A 16760-nucleotide genomic window follows, 5' to 3' on the forward strand; every position below is an offset into this window, starting at 1 on the left:
GCACACAATCGAAACCTTTGTGTCATCAATAAGGCACAGGTAAACATCTTTCTGGTATTCTCTGCTTTCAGCAAAGATCCATCGGACGTCAGCAGTGATATCCCTCATTCCTCATCCTCTTCTGAATCCAGCTTGAACCCCTGGAAGTTCTCTGTCAATGTATGCTTGCAGCCGTTTCTGTATTACCTTTAGTAAAACTTTACTCACATGGGATATCAAAGATATTGTACGATGATTTCCGCATTCCGTTGGGTCACCTCTCCTTGGAATGGATATAAATACGGATCTTTTCCACTCATTTGGCCAGATAGTTGTCTTCCAAATTTCTTGGCAGAGATGAGTGAGTGCCTCCAGTGCTGCCTCACTTTCTTGAAAGATTTCAATTTTCATTCCATCAATTCCTGGTTCCTTGTTCTTTGCCAATTCCTGCAATGCACCTTGTACTTCTTCCTTCAGTACCATTGGCTCTTGATCATGCCTAGGACACTGTTTTTAATGACTTCCAATTTTCCTAGATTCATATTTTGTACATTTCACATTCTGATTATTAATGGATATTTACTGCTGTTTCTTCTCATGTGAATCCCTGTCCCCTCCAGTGAAATGAAGGTCCCCAAAACTTAGATCCATCCACATCATTCATGTCAACTCTACTTTGAGGAGACAGCTCTTTTCTTCCTCAGTCATATTTTAAGTGCCTTCTAAACTGAGTGGCTCATCTTCTTACTTTATATCTGACAATGTTCTCATGCTATTCATAAGGTTTTCAATGTCTAACCATTCAGAAGTGGTCTGCCTGTCCTTGTACATTATGGCTCCTGATCTTCGTATGGAAAACACATTATCAGTAGATAAAAACAGCTAACAACTTCACTGTATTTTCCAGTGTAGTCATTTAAAATTATAGTTTAATTATAAAGTAATCTAATTTTTTCAGTGTAATTACAACTTATATTAATTTTTGATATTACAGTGGCAGATAGACGAATGATCTAAGGAATTTATAAAAAGATCATATAAATACAAAGTACATGCAGTAGGATGGAAGTGTGGAGTCTGATAGTATTAAAGCCACTGCTGATATGGCTCTTGTCTATCTTTTTATTACATCTCCTACCATTCTTCCTTCTCCAGACCCTCCACCTTGCTGTTTCTCAAACACCACAGGAAAAGTTCTGCTTTGGAACTTTTGCATTGTCTGTTCCCTCTGACTGGAATGATCTCCCCCACACGTGTACTGTATATCTTATTCTCTTATTTTCTTCTTATTTCTACTCAACTGTCATGTTATCTAACAGGCCTTTCCTGGTCATATTATTTAAATATTTATCTAACCCATCATTCTCTATGGTTCATATACTGCATTAGTTTTCTTTATGGAATGTACTTCACCTATGACATTACTGGTGTGGCACTGTAGGATAAGCACTACATTGCTAATCACAAGATTAGTGGTTCAAGCCCACCAGCTCCTCCTTGGAAACCCTATACAAGGTCACAATAAGTTTTGCAACCAACTCAACAGCACTTAACAACAACAACAGGACATTTCTGATGTATTTGCTTACTGTTTTCCCCCTCCATTTAGAATGTAAGCTTTGCGCCCCCCCCCCCCAAATCAGGGACTTTATTTGTTCACTTCTATTACCCAGTATCTACACTCAATGTCATTCAATGAATGGACAAATGTCTATGGAGTCAATAGGTGAGCATTGGAAACCTGAATTGAGCAGGTAAGCTTCTGGTTTCCCATTCCCAATGTAGACACAGTTGCCATACTCTTAAAATTTCACTGACTAGTTGATTTGAAGAGAAGTTCTCATACTAAAAAGTATTGGAGAGCCACTGATATATCAAATTAGCTGAGATTCAAAAGATAATAATAACAAACAGTGCTGATGAGAATGTAGAGAAACAGAGACTGTCTGATCTTTGTTAGTGGTGGGAATGTAAGTGGTTCAATTTGACTGGGAATTAATGTAGCTGTATGTGCGGCGCCATGGGTTAATGCACCAGACTGCAAAGCCTTTTGAACTGCAAGGTCGGTAGTTTAAGCTCACCAGCTGCTCCTTGGAAACCCTATACAGGGTCGCTATGGGTCGGAACCAACTTGACGGCACACAACAACAACAACATCAATGTACTAAAAGTCATTAAGAGGTGCCTATCAATACATGTAGCATGTATTACAATTTTGTTTTTACATCATTGTAAGATAGTTATTGTTGTTAAGTATCGTTGAGTCAGTTCCAATTCCTAATGGCCCTATATAGGGTTTCCTAGGAACGGTGGGAGGATTTGAACCACCCACCTAGGGGCTAGTGCCTATCTTACAGTGCCACGTAGGTAGGTATTATTAACTCTTCTGCAGAAATGAAATATGAGTCACCAATAACTTATGGAACAAGTAAATTGCTAAAGAAGAATCCCAATTTAGGTCATCTCACTCTACACCACATGGTTTTCGCCAGTATTTTCCACCGTCTGCTAGTTTCCTTGTTAAGTAAGCTACCTAATTCCTTAAAGCTAAAACTGTGCCATATACAAAATCTCCAAACTCTTAGTGCAAGTGCTCAATAAATTTCAAAAGTGAATAGAATAACTCTTTGAGCCTCCAAAGTCTTTAGAAAAGGTGCATTACTCCTACAGTCTGTGAAAGGAACTGTCCTAATATTTCTTCCTTAGTAACACAATGCTGACCTTGGCACATGACTGTCCAGAAAAGTGACTTCATTTTTAAGCCTCTTTTGTAGAAATATGTGGTCATATGGCTAATGAAGTATAATTAGACGTGGTGGGACACTTTGGGCATAGGTCTTTCTTATTTAACACCTTCCAGCTGGCTGGAGTGCAAATTTGATAACTGAAATGATCATATTTACCCTTGATATGACCTTCAGGATGAGGACCACAGTCAGTAGAGCAATAAGACTCTTGGAACCCTGACACTGTGGAATACTGTATCAATCTCAGCTTACCTTTTTACACAACATTTTTACAAGAAAAATAAACTCCCATCTTATCAGAATCACTGTTATTTTATATTTTCTGTCTATCCAGATCTATTTGCTGCCCAGAACTGGTTCTATTAGGACTGTCACTTGCTCCCATTTCCTTGTTACTTGATATTTGGTTAAAGTGATTTGGCTTTGTACTAGTGACAGTGTATATGAATTATGCATTCCATTTAGTATTTTCAAAGATTCCACTGTAAATGGATATTTAATAAGCTTTTCATTTAACCCTAAAGAGCAACAGAAGAGTTATGCATAAAAATCATAATTCAGTACACTGTTTAATAACCACTTTACAGAGTAATAATTGAGTGCCAAAGACTGTACAACTAAGCAGGTCTCAACCACATAATGAAATTAGAATAATTTGGTTGTTAGAATAAATTAGAATAATTTCATTATGTGGTTGAGACCTGCCTAGTTGTACAGTCTTTGGTATAGTGTCTCAATCTTTCATAGCTTCATAAACTTATATCCAAAGAAGTGTTTGAGACTGGAGATGTGCTGAGGGAAAATCGCAGACATGATGAGGTCTGACTTTATCATAATCTGCTCCTATGTATCTAACAGATTTTTGCTAAGCCAGACAAAGGACAGGCATTTTATTTATTTCATTACCTAAAACATCCAACAAGATGGATTGAGACAGGGGAAACAACAGTGGGCTCAAATGTAGCAATTGTAAGATTGTCACACAAGATTGGCAGTGTTTCATTCTGTTGTATGTAGGGTCACTAAGAGTTAGAGTCAATGGTACCTAACAATAGCAACATGTGCTAAAAGAGAAGCAATGACTATCTCATAAAGGTGTAGAAGCGGTGGAGGCTGTAGGGGATTTTACTTACAATCAAGACTGAATAAATATGATGACTACTGTGTTGATTCATAGTGACCATGTGATCATGACAATAAATAATGGCTCTTCCTCCTAGCTTTTGGGAATTCCTGTTAAAGCCTCTGACACACTCCCTTCTTTCAAGTTAAAAATTCTCAGCAAAGACATAACCCATCACCACCAACAACAACAACAAAACTGTCATGGCAACTCCATAGATGCAGAGTAGAACAGCAATCCATGCAGTTTTCAATTTAGGAAGTATATTATCAGGGCTTTCTTCAGTGAGTTACTTCTGGTTGGATTCAAACGGCCAACCTGTTGACGAGTAGACAAGCACCCTGGAGCCTCACCACAGATAATAAGATTTTAAGTATGTCAAAAGTAGCTCGTTTTTGCAAGTCCATCAGGATCAACTCCCTTACAAGACTGAAACTCAGAGGAAACACATGAGCAGGCTTGTGAACTCACTGGTGACCACCATAGTCTACTTGTAAGTGAAATTGTGGAAAATGCAGCAATGAAGACATGGGCTGAGTTCGACCACGTTTCATAGACACCCGTCGACGCTGAGATAAGAGAGAGAGAAAAAAAAAAGGAATGGCTGGCTGGTCCGACGTTTAGAAAGACTTGTGAACTCCCAAGCCCGTTGACACTGGCTTATCCACTGGGGGCTAGAAGTGATAATGAAGAGATCAGCTGGTCTGAAGTGGAGGAAAGTGTGCGAGAGGGCCCAAACTTACAGATGGTTCCCATCTAGCTTGGATGGCTTGCTGATCAGAACTCAACCAGGGGTAGATAAAGAAGTTTGATACAGGAAACAAACGTAAATTGCTACAATTTGATGAACTGGACCTTTGCTTACGGATGCAGTTACTCAAAATTCGAACTGAAAGGGAAGGATTCTTCATATCAAAGATCAAGCCTGACCCTCAGTACACAGGGTTAATAGACACTGGCTACCAAAAGTGGGGGACTATAAAGGCACAAAGTGGCTGACAAGCTTTTAAGAGTGTGCTTAGTTTCAGAATGAGGAAGGTAATGTAGAATCTCCACTGAATAATTTTCCTCTTTTCCAGATGGGTTTGGTGAAAGGGATGGGGTTGGTTGGGAATAGGAATCTTTTGATTCATCAGTGAGTAACTGTTACCATGAATAATTGCAATCATCACAACTATAAATGTAGAAGATGTGAAATAAAAGTGGGGAGTAGTTAATCTGTCATTCCAGGAACAGAAGACACTAGGGCCATCAAGAGGGAAGAGCATGAGTGGAGTGTGTGATTCTAACCAGGAAAGTTGTGCCAGCAGAGAGAGCAGCTGAAGACTCTAGACCTATGAAATGAGAAAGTCTGTGGGCCTGTGGGCAAGAGGCTGGCTTGCAAAATGTGCCCTTTGGACATTAAAATGAATACACATTTTCTGTGTTTTGTGTACATAAAAAAATAATAATAATAAAGGGAATATAGGTAAATACTGTTAACCAATGGTGCATGAAGGGGATTGTAATCATTGCGGTGAACATGTCCAAAGTAGGAGAGACAAAGTCTCAATATTCTCGCTTCTTAGCAGTCTGGATATAGATCTGAGTCCTCCTTTTTGGGAAGAAGAGCTACTTAAAAAAGCCAACATTTTACTGTGAATTGAATGATAGTTTACAGGGCAGGCCATCAGTTTTATACTCAACAATCATATTTTGTTTCACCACAATGATTATCCTATACAAGGTCACTGTAAGTCGGAACGAACTCAACGAGACTTAGCAACAACAATTCTAGATCTGAGGCAGTGAAAGAAAAAAAGGGAAAAAGAGAGAAAGGTAAGTGTCATCAGCATGATGTAATAACATCCTCCTGGACTGTCAGAAGAAATGCTGTGGATTAAATTTTGTCCCCAAAAAACACATTTTTAAATTTTAATCCCTGTGCCTCTAATGGGAGTCCTGGTGTGGTGCTGTACGATAAAGCACTGGACTGCAAGGTCGGTATGAACCACAAGGTTGGGGTTCAAACTCACCAGCTGCTCCCTGGAAACCCTATACAGGGTCGCTAAGAGTTCGAACCAATTTGAGGACACTTACCAACACCAACACCAACCTGTGAAATACAGTTTCACAGCAACATCACCAACAACATGTGAAATAGGGTTTCACAGCAACACCACCAGCAACCTGTGAAATAGAGTTTCACAGCAATACCACCAACAACTTGAGAAATAGGGTTTCACAGCAACACAACCAACAACCTGTGAACAACACCAACAACAACCTGTGAAATATGGTTTTTCTTTGACAATATTATCAGTTAAATCATACTGGAGAAGGTTGGAGCCTAGTCCTAATCTCTTATGAGTGGTGTTTTATAAAAGGGGAGTGCAGGCAGAGAGACAGTCACACAATCAGATGAGCTGAGGACTGTCTACAAGCCAAGAAATACCCATGACTACCAGAAGCTGAAAAGGACCTCTGGTAGCGAGCGTAGTGGCTACGAATCAGGCTGCTAACCTCAGGGTCAGCAGTTCGAAATGACCAGCTGTTCCGTGAGAGAAAGATGAGGCTTTCTGCTCCCGTAAAGATTTACAGCCTCAGAAACCCTGTACAGGGTCACTATGAGTCAGAACCGACTCCACGGCACATAACAACAACAACAACCAGAAGCTGAAAGAGACAAGGATGGATCTTCCTGAAAACTGGCAGAAAGAAAATACAGTCATATCCAAAACCCTGACTTGGACTTTCAGCCTGAGAAAATAAACCTTTGTTCTTAAAAATCACCCAGTTTGTTGTATTTGTTATGGAAGCCCAAAGAAACTAAGCCAAGGACTAAATGATTTCTAGACACAACTATGCTAATTATCTGTAATGGCCTTGCAAAGTCACTTTCTCTCATTGGGTCTCAGTACTGGAGTCCTGGTGTGGCACTGTAGGATAAGCACTGGACCACAAGGTCGGTATGAACCACAAGGTTTGCAGTTCAAGCTCACCAGTCACTCCTAGGAAACCCTATATAGGTTCACTGTGAGCTGGAAACAATTAGAAGGTACTTAGCAGTAACATTGTTGTCAATGGTACACAGTTAACTAAGTTCTCTTTTAGCTACTTAACACTAATTTAATGGGATGTGAGGGTAAGAAAGCACTGCAAGGAAATTTAACAGGATTCTGAAAGTTCTTTTCCATATAATTAGAAACAACAACAAACACTTTACTACAATCTCCATACAATGAGCACTGGACAGGGAACTATAGGTCCTTGCTTCAAACCCGCCAGCCAGGCTGCCCTGAAAGAAAGATGAGGCTTTCTGTTCCAGCAAAGACGTAAAGCTTCAGAAGTCCTACACAGGGTTGCTATGAGTCAGAACCAACTCAATGGCACTAAACAACAGCACCATCTAGTCTATTCTGATTCACAGTGACCCTATACAAGCTTTCTGAGATTGTCAATCTTCACAGTAGCAGACAGCCTCATCTTTGTCCCACAGAGCTGCAAGTGAATTTGAACCACTAACCTTGTAGTTAGCAGCCCAACTTCTCACCCACAGTACCACGCGAGCTCCTTATATAATCAAAAGGCAAAGTATAACGCTTCAAAACCTTTCATTGAAATGAAAATATACTATTTGTGTTTTAATGTAATGGGCTAAGAACTTAAACTTTCTCATACCAGGCTAATAAAAATTCAGATAAATAATAAATAAGGCTAATTTTCTCAGGAGTTGAGGTGTGGCACTGTGAGATAACGTGCTAGACTGTAAAGTCGGTTTGAACTGCAAGATCGGGAGTTCAAGCTCACTAGCCGCTCCTTGGAAACCCTATACAGGGTCGCTATGGGTCAGAACCAACGCAACAGCACTTAACAACAACAACAATTTTGTCAAGCCAACCCTTTCCACTACAGCAAGACAAAGAATCAATGCAATTTGCAGTGGACTAAGAAAACCAGGTATATATATTTTAAAATTTAATGAAACAACTAGATAATGTGTTCTAAAGCCTTTTACATAGCTTTCATTTGGGATACAAAATGCTTAAACATGATTGCGTGGTTGACTAGTTCTCACGATTTTGATTTTACTGTCAAAACTCTTTGTCTATCATCCTTAAACACTACATGTTTACCTCTTCTGCTTTAAAACAAGCTCTGTGAAAAATACAACTGCCTAGCTTCGGGCTGTTTACAGCAACAGAATGACTGACCGAAATCACAACCAAATGCTGTACTTTTAAGTAATAAAAATCAAACCTCTTCCCATATATAATACGGTAATGTGTAACCTAATTATTATATTCTCATACTTCAGATATATTGTCATATTGACATATTGTCAGGAGGGACCAGTCACTGGAGAAGGATATCATGTTTGGTAAGGTGGAGCATCAGAGAAAAAGAGGAAGACTCCCAGTGAGATAGACTGGCCAAGTGACAGCATTGATGGACTCAAGAGTGGCAACAGTAGTGAGGTTGGCCCAGGATTGGGCAATGTTTTGTTCTGCTGTGCATAAGGTCGCTATGGGTCGGTACTGACTCGATGGCACCTAACAACAACATCTGAAAATGGGTAGTGCAGTGGCTCCATACACTAAGCGCTGGACTGTGAACCACAGACTCCATGGTTCAAGTCTGGCAGCCACTCCTTAAGAAAAAAATGAGGCTTTCTGCTCCCGCAAAGATTTAAAAAAGCTTCAGAAACCCTATATAGGTTGGCTATAAATTGGCACCAATTCAAGGACACTTAACAACAACATTTGAAAATGAATGAAAAGTTGTACATGTTGATGTTTGCTCATTGTATATGTCAAATAGTAAGTTATACAATAGTATTCATGGTATTTTTATTTTTCTGAAGGAAAAAAAATCCTATACTTGTATATGTGTGTGTACACATTTGTGCCAGGAATCCAGGTGTAGGATTAAACAATAAGCAATACTGTTTGGTTTTTGGAAGCGCAGGGGATTTTAAAAAGACATCATTATGTGTTTTCCTTACATGAGTTTCTTATAACTTATAAAATAAGGCAAACAGTTTATAAAGAATCTGCTAACCTTTATATTAATGCTTTTATTTTGAAATAACTGTAGATTCATATGCAGTTGTAAGAATTAACACACAGCCCCATGTACCCTTCATCCAACTTTCCCCCACTTTTACTTCCGTAAAGATGCAGTACAACACTACAACCAGAAGGCTTACAGTGATACAGTCAAGATCCCGAGCATTTGCATCACCGTAAGGATTCCTCAGGTAGATAGTTTAGTGCCACATCCATTTCTCTCCTATCCTCAAAGCCCCCAACCCCTGGCAAACAAGAATCTCTTCTCCACTCCTAAAAATCTGTCATTTCAAGAATGTTATATAAGTGGAATCATGCAGTATGTAACTTTTAGAGATTGACTTTTTTACCCCAGTATCATTTTATGGAGGAGCTCTGGTAGCGCAGTGGTTATGAATCGGACTGCGAACCGCAAGGTCAGCAGTTCGAAACTACCAGCCGCTCCGCAGGAGAAAGATGAGGCTTTCTGCTCCCATAAAGATTGACAGCCTCGGAAACCCTATACAGGGTCCCTATGGGTCGTAACCGACTCGACGGCACTTAACAACAACAACATCATCATTTTATGGAATCCCATTCATTAACGTTGTATCAAAATTTCACTTCTTTTAATTGCTAAGAAGTACAACCATTTGCTCCTTGACATCTGGGTTATTTCTAGTTTATTACCAAAGCTGCTATAAATATTATTTTTGTGCATATATATGTTTCATTTCCCTGGAATAAATGTCCAGGAGTACAACTGCTGGACTGTAGCATGCTTATTTTTTTAAAAAATAAACTGACTAAATATTTTCCAGGGTGGCTGTACCATTTTCATTTCCACCAACAATGTATGAGTGATCCAGTTTCTCTACATTCTCATTAACATTTGGTGTTATTTTTCCCTTGAGTCATTCTGATAGGTATGTAGAGATATTTCATTGTGGTTTAAATCTGTTTTTTTCTAATGACTAGAATGTGTGGTCTGCTATTAGTTGTTGATAGAGAAGTGTTGAGTCTCTAGCTGTGAATTTATCTATCTCTCTTTTTAGTTTAACTTCACATATTTTGCAGTTCTGTTATTTGGCACATACACATTTAAGACGACTATGTCTTTTTGGTAAATTGATCCTTTTTTCATAATACAATGCCCTCTCTGTATCTGGTAATTTTCTTTGTGGTATGAAATCTACTTTAGCTAAAATTAGTATAACCACTCCTGCTTTCTTTTGACACTTTGATATTTCCTCAGTGTTATAATTTTTGCTTCATCCATCAAACAATTTCGAAAACTCAATAGAAGAAAGAAATCTATTGTATTTAGCCATATTTTTCTCTTTATCATGTTCTTTCTTCCTTCCTGGAACTCCAAGAGTCCTTTTCTTTTAATCATTTCCTTTCTACTCAGAGAACTTCCTTTAACTGTTCTTTTAGAGTAGGACTGTTACAACAAATTCTCTTGGTTTCCTTTATCTGAGAATGTTTTGAGTTCCCTTTCATTACTAAAGAGTAATTTCACTGACTATAGAAATCTGGATTCACATTTCTTTTCTTTCAGCACTTGGAAAATGTGCCACTTCCTTCTGGCCTCTGTAGTTTCTGATGAGAATCTACAGCTATTCAAAGTATTTTCCACTACAGGTAACAGAGAGACTTTTAAAAGTCTACATTCAAGACATTTTCTTTACCTTTTTAGTTTTCAGAAATTTTATTATTATAAATTTACTGGTGTCTTGGAATACATTTTTTTTTCTTCAACTTTTTACTGTGAATTGAGTGAAAGTTTACAGAGCAGATCATCAGTTTTGCAATCAACAATTCATACACATTTTGTTTCATCTTACTGATTGCAACTTCCTCAATGTAACATCACTTGCCTCATTGTGTTTCTGTTTACATTTCTTCTTTCAAAGCCCTTCAGAACTTTGTCTTTGAGTAAATGCTGTCCTTTTGATCTCAAAAGGTTGATTATTATACAGTGTGCATACTTCACTAGTGTTATTGTTCCCGCTTTTATTGTTGTTAGGTGCCACTGAGTCAGTTCCAACCCATAGTGACCCTATGTACAACAGAACAAAACATCACCCAGTCCTGTGCATCTTCACAATTGCTATTATGCTTGAGCCCATTGCTGCTGTCACTGTGTCAACCCATCTCATTGGGAGGGTCTCTCTTTTTATCACTGACCATCCACTTTACCAAGCAAGATGTCCTTATCCAAGATGGTCATTCCTTGAGTGTGAGAGACAAGTCTGGCCATCTTGGCTTCTAAAGAGCAGCATTCTGGTTGTACTTCTTCCAACACAGATTTATTTGTTCTCTGGAAGTCCATGGTACCTTCAATATTCTTCTCTAACACCATAGCTCAAATGAATCTATACTTCTACAGTCTTTCTTATTCATTGTCCAACTTTCACATGCATATAAAACTAGTGAAAATAACATATCTTGGGTCAGGCACACTTTAGTCCTCAAACTAACATCTTTGCTCTTTAACACTTTAAAGAGGTCTTGTGCAGCAGATTTGCCTACTGCAATTTCTTGACTCCTGCTTTCATGAGTGTTGATGGTGGATTCAAGCAAAATGAAGTCTTCCACTGGCTACCTAAACTGAGGGGGCTATAAAGGCATGAAGTGACTGGCTTACAAGTTTTCAAGAGGTAGTTTAGCTTCAGAGTGTGCAGGAGTAGGTAGAATCCCCATTGAATAGTTTTCATCTCATCAAGACGGGTCTGGTCAAAGGAGATGGGGATAAAATTCTTATGATTCAATAGTGAGTAATTGTTATCATGAGTAATTGCGACTGTCATAACTGTAAAAGTAGAAGTTTTGAAGCAAAATGGGGGGACTAGTTAATCTTATAGTCCAGGAACAGAGGGCCCTAGGACCATCAAGGGAGAGGAGCACGAGCGGAATGTGGGGCCCTATCCAAATAAAAGGTGACACCATAAATGGAGGCAGAGATGATGACATGGAGAGATAGAGCAGCTGAGGATTCTAGACTCATGGAAAGAGAAAAGCTGTGTGCTGGTGGCCAGGAGACAGGCTTGTAGAATGTGCCCTTTGGTTGTTTAAATTATTATATATTCCTGAGTGTTTTTATGTACATCAAAAAACCAAAAACAGAGGGAATAGAAGCAAATACTGTTGAGTGATGATGCACGGAAGGGGTTGTAATCATTGCAATGAAACAATGAGTGTAAAACCGATGTTCTCCCATGTAAACTATCACTCAATTCACAATAAAAACTTGAAGAAAAAAAAAAAGTACCATAGACTTCCACAAGAATAAATAAATCTGTGTTGGAAGAAGTACAGCCAGAGTGCTCTTCAGAAGCCAGGATGGCCAGACTACGTCTTTCATATTTCAGACATATTATCAGGAGAGACTCGTCCCTAGAGGAGGACATCATGATAGGTAAATGGAGAGTCTGTGAAAAAGAGGTAGACATCCAATGAGACGGATTGGCACAAGCAAAACAACAATTATGGGGTGGCACAGGACCAGGTAGTGTTTTGTTCTGTTGTGCATAGGGTCCTTGTGAGTTAGAACCAACTTGACGACCCCTAACAACAATAGTAACTATATATTTTTTCATGTATGTATCTATAGTCTGTTTCTTTCTACTTTCACTTTGATCACCCTAGTTCAATCCACATAACCTATCACCTTGATTATTATTTATAATAGCATCTAATTGGTATCTTCAATTCCTTAATATTTCCCCTCCCACTACTCCTCAATAGTCTATTTTCCACACAGAAGCCAAAACTTCTTCCTAAAGCATAAGTTCCTATTATTTCTGTGTTTAAAATCCTACACTATAAGGGTGAGCAAAAAATTATTTTCACATTGGCTGTAGAATTTTTTAACTAAATTTTAGAAAAGATAAATACATAATTTTTCAACATGATCTCAATACACTTTGTGCATATGTCAACAAGCTTTCGTATTCCCTTATTTTAAAATGTTTTAGGATGAGCTGTGAAAAAAAAAATAAAAAAATGAAGTCTTTAACAATTTCAAACTTCTTTCCATTTATCACAATGTTATTGGTCCAATGGTGAGAATTTTTGTTTTCTTTACACTGAGGTGCAAAACATACCAAAGGCCGTGGTCTTTGATCTTCATCAGTAAGTATTTTCAGTACTCTTCATGTTCAGCAAGCAAGATTACGTCATCTGCATACTGCAAGTTGTTAATGAGACTTTCCTAGTCCTGATGCATTCTTCGTCACACAATCCAGCTTTTTGGATTATTTGCTCAACATACAGACTGAGTAAGTGTGGTAAAAGAACACAACTCTGGCACACATCTTTCCTGATTTTAAAATACTCAGTGTTCCCTTGTGTTCAAACTGCCTCTTTACCTACAGGTTCCTCATGAGCACGATTAAATGTTCCAGAATATTCTTTCTCCACAGTGTTGTCCATAGTATGTCATGATCCACACAGTCCAAAGTCTTTACATAGTCAATAAAGCACAAGTAAACAACTTTCTGATATTCTCTTCTTTCAGCCAAGATCCATCTAACATCAGCAACTAGATCCCTCATTGCACATCCTCATCTGAATCCAGCTTGACACTCCAGCAGTTTTCTGTCAATGTAATGTCACAACCATTTTTAAATGATCTTTAGAAAAATTTTACTTGTATGTGATATTATCCAATTATTTCTGCATCCCATTGGGTCACCCATTTTGGAATGGGCACAAATACGGATCTCTTCCAATCAGTTAGCCAGGTAGCTGGCTTACAAACTTTTTGGCATAAATGAGAAAGTGCCTCCAGTGCTGCCTCAGTTTGTTGAAAGATATCAAGTTGTATTCCATTCTCTGCCAATGTCTTCAGTGCACCTTGGACTTCTTCCTTCAATACCATTCATTGGCTTTTGATCATATGCTACCACTTGAAATGGTTGAACATCAACCATTTATTTTTGGTATGGTGACTGTACATTCCATCCTCTCTTTTGATGCTTTCTGTATCATTCAATATTTTGCCCATTTGTTGTTGTTGTCATGTCAGTACTGACTCACAGCAACCCTATGCACAACAGAACGAAATACTGCCCGATCCTGGGCCAACCTCACATTTGTTGCCACACTTGAGCCCACTGATGCTGCCACTTGGCCAATCCATCTCATTGGGGGTCTTCTTCTTTTTCTCTGACCCTCTACCTTACCAAACATGACATCCTTCTGCAGTGACTGGTTCCTCCTGACAATATGTCTGAAGTATGAGAGACGAACTTTAGCTCTCCTGGCCTCCAAGGAGCACTCTGGCTGCACTTCTTCCAACACCGATCTGTTGGTTCTTTTGGCAGCCCATGGCACTTTCAGTATTCTCCTTCAACACCATAATTCAAAAGCATCAATTCTTCTACGATCTTCCTCACTCACTGTCCAACTTTCGCATGCATATGAGGTTATTGAAAATGCCATGGCTTGGATCAGGCACACCTTAGTCCTCAAGCTGACACCTTTGCTCTTCAACACTTTTAAAATAGAATCCTTCAATATTGCAACCCAAGGCTTGATTTTTTCCTTCAGTTCTTTCGGCTTGAGAAACACTAAGCGTATTCTTCCCTTTGGGTTTTCTAATTCCAGGTCTTTTCACATTTCATTATAATACTTGACTATGTCTTCTCAAGCTGTCATTTGAAATTTTATGTTCATCTCTTTTATCTTCCCATGTCTTTCACTTGCTTTAGCATCTCTACACTGGTGAGCAAGATTCAGAGTCCCTTCTGACATCCATTTTGGTCTTTTCCTTCTTTCTTGTCTTCTTAATGATCTTGTGCTTTCTTTCTATATGATGCTCTTGATGTCATCCCACAACTCTCTGGTTTTCCGTCACTGCTGTCTATTGAATGAAATTTGTTCTTGAAATGATCTCTACATTCAGGTGGGATATGTTCAAGCTCAAATTTTGGCTCTGATGTACTTGTTTTAACTTTATTCAGCTTCAGCCTGAATTTGTATATGAGCAATTGATAGTCTGTTCCTTCCAGGTTTAAATGTTTTACCTAAAGTTGACACTTAAATTTAGTCTTCATGTATTCTGTACATTTCTTGGCCCATGAAATTGTTTGTGGAACTCCAAATGCTGGGTCTGAAATTACCTTGCACAAGCTCTAGACAGAGACAAAATAGCCTGCCAACACTGTCTCACCCTTTGGCTCTTCTTCTAGGAACTGCTATATGGTTGCAAGTGAATACTTCTAGAGTAAAAAACCATTTTCCTTGTTTTGCCTGGAGAGAACATTGTTTATTATATAAGTGCCAAATGTTTAAAACAAAGGTTCTAATTCTAACCTTCTTGAGTATTTTTAAAATCCCAATTTAGATTCTACTTTTACACTTGCATGTTTATTGCTATCTATGTGTGGCGCTGTAGGCTAATGCATCAAACTGCAAGGTCAGCAGTTCAAGCTCATCAGCTGCTCCTTGGAAACCCTTTACAGGGTCACTGTGGGTCAGAACCGACTCAATGGCACTTCACAACAACACAACATCACTTACCCAACCACTTTATTTCAAGAAATTCCCCACTGTTCCTTACTCACCCTTAAAACTTCTAAAACCACTTTTACTTATAATAATGCAAAACTAGGTATGTGTAGAAATGTTAGGGGAGGCAAAATGAAGGGGAAAAAAGTAACAATAAAATCCTATCTTGTGGTTCATAGTCCAGTGCTTACTCTACAGAACCACCACAATTCCCAATGTTGTTGTTGTTAAGTGCTGTCAAGTCAATTCCTACCCATAACGACCCTATATAGGGTTTCCAAGAAGAAGCTGGTGAGCTTGAACCGCCGACCTCGCAGTTCAAAGGGCTCTGCAGTCTGGCACATTAACCCACAGCGCCACACTAGGACTCTACACTTCCCAATAGGCACCCCTAATCCCTCTTCCTATTAAGTCAATAGAAAGCTGAATTATATATAATTTTAAAACAGGATAAGCAATCAATCATATGATCTTTTTCAATAACTCTGCAAAGTATGAGTCTTAAATCAGAACTTTTGTCCTACTCTGCCCACAAAGATTAGGTCAAAAACCACACTAGGTACTCTTGTTCATACATGCTTTTGATTGCCTGATGGGCTGTGTGATCACATTCCTTAAGTCACAGCCAAGAGTGTATTCTGGGACTGAAACTATTTTAAAGACATAACATGGCAGTGTACTAACAAAAGGTTTGGTGCTGCAGCCAAGAACAGTAAAACAACCTTCTTCCCTCGTAACACTGTCATTCTCAAAAAAGATGGACTTTTTGCCTCTTATTTTCCTTCCTTCCTCCCTGTCTCCTCCCCACTCCATCCCTTCTTTCCATTCGCTGTGAAGCTCAGTTTTTGCTTTGAATGTCCCTGCTAGAGTGAAGTCTATACATCTTAAACTATAGCCTTAGCTAGATTTGCTTCCTAACAGGGGCATGTCACCATCAACAAATGGACCTAAGCAGAGCTCTAGTCCAGTTTCTGGGTCGTGTCTGCCTGGAGTAGAATCCCAGCTCTGCAATGCATTCATTGTGGAAGACTGGGCCAACCCTTTAACTTCATTAAATCTAGGAGGCCTCCTATGTGTATGTGTGGCACTGTGTGATAAGTACTAGATCACAAGGTCAGTTTGAATCAAACGGTCGGCGGTTCAAACTCACCAAACACTCCTTGTAAACCCTATACAGGGTTTCTATGAGCCAGAACCAACTCAACGGCACTTAACAAAATATACATATTTATAGACACAGAGTGTTGGTGTGGTCCTGTACGATAAGCACTGGACTTGTTAACCAAAAGGTTTGCAATTCAAACCCAGGAAAATCCAGCACAGGATTGTTGAGTCAGAAACAACTTGTCGACAGTTAACACCTCTCAC

At 39.0% G+C, this 16760-nt stretch overlaps 1 protein-coding gene across 1 annotated transcript in view; it reads right to left on the bottom strand.

Annotated features, from left to right (window-relative positions):
• Positions 1-16760, bottom strand: part of LOC102821351 (putative uncharacterized protein C14orf25-like) — a 98429-nt gene that overhangs the window by 64656 nt on the left and 17013 nt on the right. The window lies entirely within an intron of this gene.

The sequence above is a fragment of the Chrysochloris asiatica genome, unplaced genomic scaffold (genome assembly GCF_000296735.1).
Source record: "Chrysochloris asiatica unplaced genomic scaffold, ChrAsi1.0 scaffold00017, whole genome shotgun sequence".
Lineage (NCBI taxonomy): Eukaryota > Metazoa > Chordata > Mammalia > Afrosoricida > Chrysochloridae > Chrysochloris > Chrysochloris asiatica.